Here is a 12,006-nt window from a genome sequence, read left to right as displayed (position 1 = left end):
AAAAGGTGTCGTCATGGCAACAGAGAATTTTAAGAGAAAAAAGTCTGACACTTTTAGTTTGTTTCCTCTCCCTCTTAAGGGAGTGAGAAAAAATGTCTGGCACTTGCAGCCTATTTCCTCCAATTGGAGACTCCTGGCCTTCCTACTTGTTACCCTCTTACCTGTTTCAGAAGACTGGGAGATGCGAGTTTCTGTCAGTTCCTTCCACATTTAGACCTAAGTGGGAGGACAGGGGGGAGTTGCGGGGCACAGGCAGAGAGTTAGGAGCTTTTCTTTAGTTTGCTACTGTCCTGTTGGACTCAGGAATGCAAGCCCTGGCAGGGGCCTGGGCTACACGATAAGGAGTGTGTCCTCTGGCAGCAGCCACAAAACCTGGGTGGCCACAGAGGTGCACAAGCTCCTTTCACAGAGACACTGGTGACCTGGGGTGGGACAGAGGGAGAGCATGATGATGGCACCTGTTGGCATCTCAGGTTTTGGTGAGGATTGCAGTTGACCCCTAGATATGTGTTAGAAGTCTTAGCTTTTAGGATAAGGAAATAGGCTTCTTTCAGGGAGAAGCTGGAGGTTTCAGTCTGTGTCTGTGTGCTGTTCCCTGGAGAGACAGCCACAGTGAGTCTGGGTGAGCCTGTTAAGAACTGTTTCTCAGTTCTTTATAGCCTCATGGATTTCATGGACACAAGCTTCATGGCTTTCAGAGCTCTATGTTTTGGAGGGTCATGTCCCAGGTGTTAAGTCTTCAAAGTTAGGGTCCCTGATGTGGGGCACTTTGTTCCTCCAGGAGAAACTGACAGTGGTGTCTTCCCACCTGCTTCTTTATTGTGGCTCCAAGGGTGGGTTTTATATAGAGATTTTGTCTCTGCTTCTTCTAATGATTTATTTATTTTTTTGTCTTCTAATGATTTTAGTTTGGGCTTGTCCTATTCACCTTGTGTATAGGATTCATCCAGCTAGTTTCCACATTTCTTTTTGAAGAAGTTTTTCTGTGTAAAAGTGTAGATTCATTGTGTTTATGGGAGGGGAGAAGATCTGGAGCCAGTATGTCATGACTGAGGAAACTTCTACCCTTTTGAACAGCTTCCTCTCTCCTTTTCTCTCTCTTTGCCATTCTTGCTGTTTTGTGTCTCTGTCTGTCCCTCTTTTTCTCATTCTCTAATTCTTTTTCTATTCAAGTCTTTTTTCTTTTTATACTTTTTATTTTGAAATAAATACAGATTGACAGGAAAGTCCAAAGTTAGTAGAGAGAAGTCTTGGATAAATTTGATCTATTTTCTCCCAGTGATTTTATATTATATAACTATGCTGTGCTGTGCTTAGTTGCTCAGTCATGTCTGACTCTTTGCCACCCCACGGACTGTAGCCCGCCAGGCACCTCTGTCCACAGGGATTCTCCAGGCAAGAATACTCGAGTGGTTGCCATGCCCTCTTCCAGGGAATCTCCCCAACCCAGTGATCAAACTGAGGTCTCATGCACTTCAGGCATATTCTGTACCATCTGAGCCACCAGGGAAGCCCAAGAATACTGGAGTGGGTAGCCTATCCCTTCTCCAGGGGATCTTCCTGACTCAGCAGTTGAACCAGAGTCTCCTCCATTGAAGGTGGATTCTTTACCAGCTGAGCTACCAGGGAAGCCCATTATACAACTATGAAGTGAAGTGAAGTGAAGTTGCTCAGTTGTGTCCGACTCTTTGAGACCCCGTGGACTGTAGCCCACCAGGCTCCTCCCTCCATGGGATTCTCTAGGCAAGAATACTGGAGTGGGTTGCTATTTCCTTCTCCAGGGGATCTTACCGACCCAGGGATTGAACCTGGGCCTCCTGCATTGCGGGCAGATGCTTTAACCTCTGAGCCACTGGGGAAGCTCCTATGTATATATATTATACAACTATAAAACCATTTAAAAACTAGGAAACTGACATAGGTACAATATGTGTGTTTAAGTCTATGTAATTTTTTCCCTGTTTAGTTTCCTGTATGTACCATCACAATCAAGATATGGATTTATCCTATTACCACACACATATCCTTTGTGCTACCCCTTTAGAATAACTTCTAGTCCCTCCCTTCCCCTGAAAGTGAAAGTCAAAGTCACTCAGTCAGCATCCGACTCCTTTTGACCTCCTCTACTATGCCAAAGCCTTTGACTGTGTGGATCACAATAAACTGTGGAAAATTCTGAAAGAGATGGGAATACCAGACCACCTGACCTGCCTCTTGAGAAATCTGTATGCAGGTCAGGAAGCAACAGTTAGAACTGGACGCGGAACAACAGACTGGTTCCAAACAGGAAAAGGAGCACATCAAGGCTGTATATTGCCACCCTGCTTATTTAACTTATATGCAGAGTACATCATGAGAAACGCTGGGCTGGAAGAAACACAAGCTGGAATCAAGATTGCCGGGAGAAATATCAATCACCTCAGATATGCAGATGACACCACTCTTATGGCAGAAAGTGAAGAGGAGCTAAAAAGCCTCTTGATGAAAGTGAAAGAGGAGAGCGAAAAAGTTGGCTTAAAGCTCAACATTGAGAAAACGAAGATCATGACATCCAGTTCCATCACTTCATGGGAAATAGATGGGGAAACAGTGGAAACAGTGTCAGACTTTATTTTTTTGGGCTCCAAAGTCACTGCAGATGGTGATTGCAGCCATGAAATTAAAAGACGCTTACTCCTTGGAAGAAAAATTATGAGCAACCTAGATAGTACATTCAAAAGCAGAGACATTACTTTGCCAACAAAGGTCCATCTAGTCAAGGCTATGGTTTTTCCTGTAGTCATGTATGGATGTGAGACTTGGACTGTGAAGAAAGCTGAGCGCCGAAGAATTGATGCTTTTGAACTGTGGTGTTGGAGAAGACTCTTGAGAATCCCCTGGACTGCAAGGAGATCCAACCAGTCCATTTTGAAGGAGATGAACCCTAGGATTTCTTTGGAAGGAATGATGCTAGAGCTGAAACTCCAGTACTTTGGCCACCTCATGCGAAGAGTTGACTCATTGGAAAAGACTCTGATGCTGGGAAGGATTGGGGTCAGGAGAAGAAGGGGACGACAAAGGATGAGATGGCTGGATAGCATCACTGACTTGATGGACGTGAGTCTGAGTGAACTCCGGGAGTTGGTGATGGACAGGGAGGCCTGGCGTGCTGCGATTCATGGGGTCGCAAAGAGTCGGACACGACTGAGTGACTGAACTGAACTGAACTCAACTAAATAGTCAAGGCTATTGTTTTTCCAGTAGTCATGTATGGATGTGAGAGTTGGACTGTGAAGAAAGCTGAGTGCTGAAGAATTGATGATTTTGAACTGTGGTGTTGGAGAAGACTCTTGAGAGTCCCTTGGACTGCAAGGAGATCCAACCAGTCCATTCTAAAGGAGATCAATCCTGGGTGTTCTTTGGAAGGAAAGAACTAAAGCTGAAACTTCAATACTTTGGCCACCTCATGGGAAGAGCTGACTCATTAGAAAAGACTCTGATGCTGGGAGGGATTGGAGGCAGGAGGAGAAGGGGATGACAGAGGATGAGATGGCTGGATGGCATCACTGACTCGATGGGCATGAGTTTGAGTGAACTCTGGGAGTTGGTGATGGACAGGGAGGCCTGGCGTGCTGCAATTCCTGGGGTCACAAAGAGTCGGACTGAATGACTGAACTGAACCAAACTATACAGTCTATTTAATTCTCTAGGCTGGAATACTGGGGTGGATAGCCTTTCCCAAGCCAGGAATGGAATCAGGGTCCTCTGTATTGCAGGTGGATTCTTTACCACCTGAGCTATCAGGGAGGCTCCTCCTACGCCCTCCACCCCAAACCCTCTGTAAAACTGTTCCTAACTCCTGGGCAGTACTAATTTGGTCTCCATCTTTATTATTGTGTTATTTCATAGGTGTTATATAGATGGGATCATATTTAATCTATTAACATAGACTTATTTTCATATAACATAATATCATTGAGATTCATCCAAGATGTTGTATCAATAGATTATTTTTTTATTATCATGCAATATTCCATGGTATGTGTGTACCATCATTTGTTTAGAATATTTTAGTTGTTTTCAGCTTTTTGCTGTTATAGATAAAGCTGCTATGAATAATTGTGCACAGGTTTTTGTGTGAAATAAATTTTTGTTTCTCTGTCATAAATGCCCAAGAGCATGATTACTGGGCTGTATGGCAAGTGCATATTTGATTTTTAAAGAAACAGCCAAGCTCTTTTATCAAATAGTTGCATCATTTTATATTTTCATTAACAATGTATGAGTGATTCAGTTTTTCCACAATCTCACCAACACTTGGTATTGTTCCTATATTTTTCATTTTTGTTGTCTAGTAGGTGGGTGGTGATATGTCTTCATGGTCTTATCTCTCTCCATCTCTGGACACCCTATACAATATTGATCTTTACTTGGTCTCCTTATAAATGTGAGAAAATTCTAATTTAAGACTATTTTAAGGAAGATAGCTTTCTCTTAGATAGCTTATACTACTAACTAGCAGTGGTCTATTACTCTGAATCAAAATGTGTTCTAGTGGGAAAAAGAGATTTTACATTTTTTGAAACTGCATTTGATGGTTAGGCCAAAGCCTTCCATTGACAGATGTTAAGCATTCCTGCCTTTTTCCTTGTATAGTCAAATGTATAAGCTGTTTTGAAATTGATTGATCTTCAAACTTCAATACACACAATACCCTTCAGTTTCTTTCACTTTACTTTAGCAATTATAGCTATCCTGTTTAACTCAATCATTTGGATCGTAAATTCAAAGTCGAGTTGAACTGAAGCAAACCACGGAAGTTCCATTTAAAAAGTCAATAGTTTAAATTAAAAAAAAAACAACTATACGACAAAAGGAAAAAACAGTCAATAGTTTTTCTGTTTGTTTAAGTAAATTATTGCAACTCTCGATAGAAATTGAAGAATGTCATACAGGAGATGATATTTTTCCTTAGCCACATTAGAAGTTTGGGAGTAAAATGTGGGTGTTGTTGTTTAATATATTACCTTAAAGGTTAGAATCTGCCTAAACTTTAACTCTGTGATCTCTTAGAAGTTGGTTATAATTTGCTATATGACACAGGGACTCAGCCTGGGGCTTTGTAAAACCTAGAGGAGTGAGATGGGGAAGGAGGCTCAAGAGGGAAGGGACATAGGTATACCTATGGCTGATTCATGTTGATATTTGGAAGAAACAAGTACAATAGTGCAAAGCAATTCTCCTTCAATTAAAATGAATAAATTGTATTATAAAACAAAGAAAAAAACAATTTGATTATGAATATTAGGTGAAATTAATTTACCGTTAAAGTTAGGTAACTGAATGAGTTCTTATTTCTATATGCAGAATTTCTTTTTTGCAATTGTGTGAAAAAAATCTCAATTATTTATCTAAGCCATTAAAAGATGAAAGCTAAGATAACTGGGAAGTCTAGGGAGTTATCTGACCTCTGTCATTTATGAGAAATTATAAAAGAGACAGATTAGGTATCTTCTTGCGTTCTCCTTGATATTCATTTTCTCTAAGGATTGTCATCTCTGGGCAGCTAGGCAACATCAGCTAATTAACAGTACAGGACATTCATTCTCCAGAGACTTCAGCCAGGTAAATAGTTTTCACCAGACCAGTTTTACTGCAGTTTCATACCAATCTCATGCTTTCATATTGAGCTCTCCATCATAGAGCCAATTCAGAGTATATTCAGAAGGAATCCTGAGAGTTTGAGATTGCCTTTCATAATGAGCTCTCCATCATAGAGCCAATTCATAGAGTATATTCAGAAGGAATCCTGAGAGTTTGAGATTGCCTTCCTAAATCATCCTACCAGCTAGACACAATGCTGATCTTCAGTCCTGTGAAGGTATTTGAAATTATCACAAGAAATGTCCTCTTGCTTAAGGAAAACTTAAGGATATTCCAATGCTGATGGAGTCAACTTATGTACTCATTTCATACAGCCTGTGTCCTTAGTCTACACACCCAGGTCCCAATGCCCAGTACTGTGTTAAAGGCAGACGCTGGAAATGAGATAGGGAACGAGTTTAGAACACTCACATAAGGTGACTCAGACTGACAGGACTAGAACTTGATCTTTGTGGTACTTTAGGAATTGGTAAGTTAGTTTGTTTTCAGTTGCAAGTGTTCTTTAAAAGCTAAACTGAGTAACATACATGTCAGTTGGCAAAAGAAACAGAAGTTCCTAAGGAAATTTATCCAATTAAAGAACTAAACTGAAGTGTTCCTTATGGAAGCCAATTTTGTGTTCCCAGACATTTCATCCCATTGTAGTATATTCATTATGTCTCAGTATGGATATGTTGAACAATTTAAATTCAGGATATTTGGCCATCATAAAATATGTCCTTCAGTAATTGAATAATAGCATATATGTGAATGTGAAAATATTAGACTATACACTTTCATTTTTTCCTCAACTCCTATTTACTGTGAAATTACAGAATGTTTCTTAAAGTGTATTGTCAATATCTGTAGTTTTTAAATGTTCATTTTCTCAAAGAAATGAACATATGTAGTCTTCCAAATGGTAGTTTGATAATTACAACAATGAAGGTCCATTTCATGGTTACTGTGCCAATGCATTTTTGAGTTTATTGTTAATGAAAAATGATCATTCTTCAATTGAGGAGAAATACCAATTTGAGAAGAGAAACGTGGGTCAGACAAGTTGATCTGAATGTTTAATTTATTGGTGAATTAAGCAAATGACAATTTTTTTGATGGCCTTGCACTGAGGTGATGTGTAGTGTACACTGGTGACTGCCCTTTCATCCTTGTACACACTTATGAATGGACTCTACGTTTTGTATGAATAGACTCTAGGTTTTGTATGAATGCTTTTGGTGTCCAGTTCAGATCTTTTCTACTGGCTGGTGGGTGCACCAGTCGACACCATATTTGTCGTGAGTATTGACTGATAGCTTCAGAGCCCATTCCTTCTTCAGAAAATTGCCATCAGTTGAATGGGAGCCACATTACCAGGAGGTCTCCTGATGTTGGTTGGGTCAGCTTGCAGTCAATGACAGACTCTTAGGATATATAAAAGGCTGACTTTTTGTCAAGGTGGAATTACATCTGACACAATGCATGCTCCACAGCTTGTTATTCTGTATGTCAGTACCTAGTCACATTTAAATGACTAGATATTTAAATTAACCTGAATTAAATTTAAATTTAAACTTCAGTTCCTTAGCTGCCACCCTTGAAATGCTCAGTCAGCAACATGTGGGTAGCAGTGATTGTATTAGTGAAGACAGAATACTTTTTATCAGCAGATAGTTCTGTTGGAGAGTCATATTCCGTCTTTCTCTGGGACCAGGCTTATGCTATTCCATTTGCGATTACATCCTTGCTTAGCAGCATTGTCCGCTCTATTTTGCTCTTTGATTCTCTTTATCCTGAGAACATTCGATCAATAAACAGCTTGCAAAGGAATTCCTACTTCAGCTTCTCCTTCCCAAGCTGGCCAAACGTTGTCCATATTGATTAGAACTATTATTTCTGATACCATGATAGACCCACTTCTTCCTCATTTGTAAGTCCTTCATTGCCATTAGGGACCAGGCCTAATGTATTGGAGTTAAACTGAGACAGAAGGATTATTAAAGCAAGAGTGATTCAGTTATGGCTCTGAGGCTGCAGGGGTTTGGTCTGTACCTTTTCAGGATTCCTTGAGGAACTGGATAGGGTAGAGTTTGAACTTTAAATTTATCAGTGAATGTTGCATGATTTGAGATCTCTTAAAGAGACATTATCTTGAGATCTTTTGTCTTTAAAATGGTTTGCGCACCAAGTAGTTAGTTTTCTTGAAATACTTATATTCTTCCACTAAAATTTCGGTTATATTATGTGTTAGTAATATACAGTTATTATAATTGTAAATATACCTCTAGCACTGATATGTGTCTGTATTAAGCATTTAACCTCTCTCATTTGATGCCTCTTCTCTTAATTAGTATAGTGGAATTGTGTTCTTGTGAGATATAATTTTCTATCAAATTCTTTTAAAAAATAATTGTTATGTAAGATGTCATCTTTTATTGTAGAATCTGTTAATTTTACCTACTTAATATTTTCTATATATACATACATATACTTTGATTTTTCAATTATTTGTCATTTGTATCCAAATATTTATTGATATGTAGCTTGTACAGTGGAATTTGCCTGTTTTATGTCATATCATGATGGTTATCAAGGAAAGAATTTGTTGTTCCTGTAGCTAGGATGAATGTGTTTAATATTTCTAGTTTTTATTATTTATGTTATTTATTTTGTTATTTATGTAGTTTGTCTCATACTACTCAGTATTCCTTATTCTGTTAGGTCAGTTGATATGTATTTTAACATGGATGATGATTCCCAATTAAAAAGCAGAATTCTTTAAATGTGGTGTGTGTGTGTGAAGTCGCTCAGTCGTGTCCTACTCTTTGCGACCCTGTGGACTGTAGCCCGCCAGGCTCCTCTGTCCATGGGATTCTCCAGGCAAGAATACTGGAGTGGGTTGCCATTTCCTTCTCCAGGGGATCTTCCCAACCCAGGGATCAAACCCGGGTCTCCTGCTTTGCAGGCAGACGCTTTATCCTCTGAGCCACCAGGGAAGCAAGGAAATAAAAATTTCCCATTTAACCTTAGCCAAGAAATATTCCTTACCTTGAATCATTGCCTTCTGTGGTGGTGCAAACAGCTTTAGGAAGGGTGGGTGCTGAGCAGGGAAGGAGCAAGGGATTGGTGTGACCCAGGCCAGCAGAATGTACTCTTGAGATCATTGCGATGATGCATCTTGCACCTTGAAGTTTCCCATATCTGATTTACTCAGGAAGGGATAACTTCCTGAATTTCTTTAGAGAAAAGAATTTAAAGAAGACAAATATGACATTGCTATCCTAATTACCTTCCAGTGTAATATACACTTGGACTGGAACCATTTGTAACATAACAATTGTTATGTAACAATTTGTAACAATTATATTCTTTTTTTCTGTTTTAGCTGGTGTTACTTTTGTTTGTTGTTGTCTGATATTAAATTTTTCAACCTAAAATCATTCATTTTTATACCTGTCAGATACTTGGTCATTCAGCATCCTTTTTCTAATAAATGAATATTATTCTGTATAGTTGCACATGGTTTGAACCACTTCATCTTGACAAGATTTTATCTTAAATCAATTGCTGTTCTGGTCCTTATTGATATGATGATAAAATATACCATCGTTTTATTACACTGGTCCATTATTGTATTGGTGTTTTCCTTTGATGAATTAACATTTTATATTTGCCCGTCACTTTGGTGAATACTTCCTTTATTAAGTACATTTAGGAAAGTTTTCCAGCAGTGCATGTAGGATGAATGTGTCAGTATTTGTATATATGTTCATGATACTGAGACATAGGTTGTATTTGCTCTTCTGAGCAGGTGTGAATCAGGGAACATATCCTGTCATTGCACATTTAGACTGTCAAAATTTTATAATTCTGTTATAAATTTTGTTCTATATAGGCTTCTGTTGTGGATACCACAGATCACATTCTTATAAGAAATCAAAGGAAGAATGAAATCTTCTGAAATTGTAAACTCTGCCATCAGCAGTGGTGTCCCCTGAATTTTATTATATTCATGTCTGGCAATAAAGCAATGTGTTTGCTAAAAACACAAACTTTGATATCAAAGAGACCTAATTTGTGTTTAAAGATTTAGGATTTTAATAATCTTGGCTAAGCTGCTTAACCACTTTAATCTATCTCTTCAAATATAGAAGGGTAACAGTAATAAATGTCAAACTTTTTTTGAAGATAGTTGACACTATGCATGTAAATGCTTTAGAGCATATCAAACAATCAACAATACCAACAGTGTTGGCATTATTATTATTATTTTCAAAAATGTTTCTTTATTTACTCATTTAATTTTTGACTGCATTGGATCTTGGTTGCTGTTCACAGGCTTTCTCCAGTTGCAGCAAGCAGAGGCTACTCTTTAGTTGTGGTGTGCTGGCTTCTCACTGTGTTGTCTTCTCTTGTGGAGCATGAGCTTCAGTGATTGTGGTGCAGGAGACAGTAGTTGTGGCGGATGTGTATGGCTGCCCCATGCATATGGAATCATAGTTGTCCTGCTCATGCAGGATCTTTCTTGACCAGGGATCAAACCTGTGTCCCTTACATTGCATGGCAGACTCTTCACCACTGGACCACCAGGGAATCCCAGCATTATTAGCTATAAGTAGCATATCATTACAGCCTTCAAAACTTGGATACTTATCAAACTTTACATGTGATAAGTTTTATTAAATATTGTTTTTGGAGGTGTGTGAACACTATAGTGCTCTTCCGTACTGTTTTGTGATCGAGTGTTAAGTTAGATTAGCTTAATCCTTCTCATATATGATGTATTAAATTTCTATTATGTGTCCTTTTTATATTTCAAACCATCTGATTTTTTTTCTTTCCTTACCACTAAATTATGGGACATGGAGGACATTTATGCCATTGATGAAGGAATATTCCCCAGGGCCCCTCCACCATTACCTCTTCTTTCATTTGACTCTTTGTAGTTGTTGTTCAGTTGCTCAGTCATGTCGGACTTTGCAACCCCAGGAATTGCAGCATGCCAGGCTTCCCTGTCTTTCACCATCTCAAGTTCATGTCCATTGAGTCAATGATGCCATCCAACCATTTCATCCTCTGTCGATCCCTTCTCCTCCTGCGGTCAATCTTTTCCAATAAGTTGGCCTTTTGGATCAAGTGGCCAAAGTTTTGGAGCTTCAGCATTAGCATCGGTCCTTCCAGTGAGCATTCAGTGTTGATTTCCTTTAGGATTGACTGGTTGGATCTCCTTGCAATCCAAGGAACTCTCAAGAGTCCTCTCCAGCACCACAATTCAAAAGCATCAATTCTTTGGTACTCAGCCTTCTTCATGGTTCAATTCTCACATCCATACATAATTACTGGAAAAACCATAGCTCTGAGTGTATGGACCTTTGTTGGTAAAGTGATGTCTCTGCTTTTAATATGCTATCTAAGTTTGTCACAGCTTTTCTTTCAAGGAGCATGTGTCTTCTAATTTCATGGCTGCAGTCACCATTTGTAGTGATTTTGGAGCCCAAGAAAATAAAATCTGTCATTGCTTCCACTTTTCTTCCATCTATTTGCCATGAAATGATGGGCCCAGATGCCATGATCTTAAGTTTTTTGAATGTTAAGTTTTAAGCCAGCTTTTTCACTCTTCTCTTTCACCTTCATCAAGAGGCTCTTTAGTTCCTCTTAGCTTTTTGCCATCAGGGTGGTATCATCTGCATATCTGAGGTTGTCGATATTTCTCCCAGCAATCTTGATTCCAGTTTGTGAGTCATTCAGCCTGGCATTTCACATGATGTACTCTGTATATAAGTTAAATAAGCAGGATGACAATACACAGTCATGAATGTGCTCCTTTCCCAATTTTGAAGCAGTCTGTTGTTCCATGTATGGTTCTAACTGTTGCATCTTGACCTACATATGGGTTTCTCAGGAGACAGGTTAGGTGGTCTGGTATTCCCATCTCTTTAAGGATTTTCCACAGTTTGTTGTGGTCCAACAGTCAAAGGCATTAGTGTCGTCATTGAAGCAGAAGTAGATTTTTTGGGGAATTTCCTTTGCTTTTTTTTGTTTTTTTTGACTTCCCTGGTGCCTCAGACAGTAAAGCGTCTGCCTACAATGTGGGAGACCCAGGTTCGATCCCTGGGTTGGGAAGATCCTCTGGAGAAGGAAATGGCAACCCACTCCAGTACTCTTGCCTGGAAAATCCCATGGATGGAGAAGCATGGTAGGCTACAGTCCATGGGGTCGCAAAGAGTCAGACATGACTGAGCGACTTTACTTACTTGCCTTTTTTATGATCCAACTAATAATGGCAATTTGATCTCTGATGTGATTCCCAGGTGGCACTAGTGGTAAAGAACCAGCCCGCCAATGCAGGAGATATAAGAAATGTGGGTTTGATCCCAGGGTTGT

Source organism: Capra hircus, chromosome 23 (genome assembly GCF_001704415.2).
Source record: "Capra hircus breed San Clemente chromosome 23, ASM170441v1, whole genome shotgun sequence".
Taxonomy (NCBI): domain Eukaryota; kingdom Metazoa; phylum Chordata; class Mammalia; order Artiodactyla; family Bovidae; genus Capra; species Capra hircus.
The sequence above is the reverse complement of the archived record's forward strand: the minus strand, read 5'-3'. Positions refer to the sequence as shown.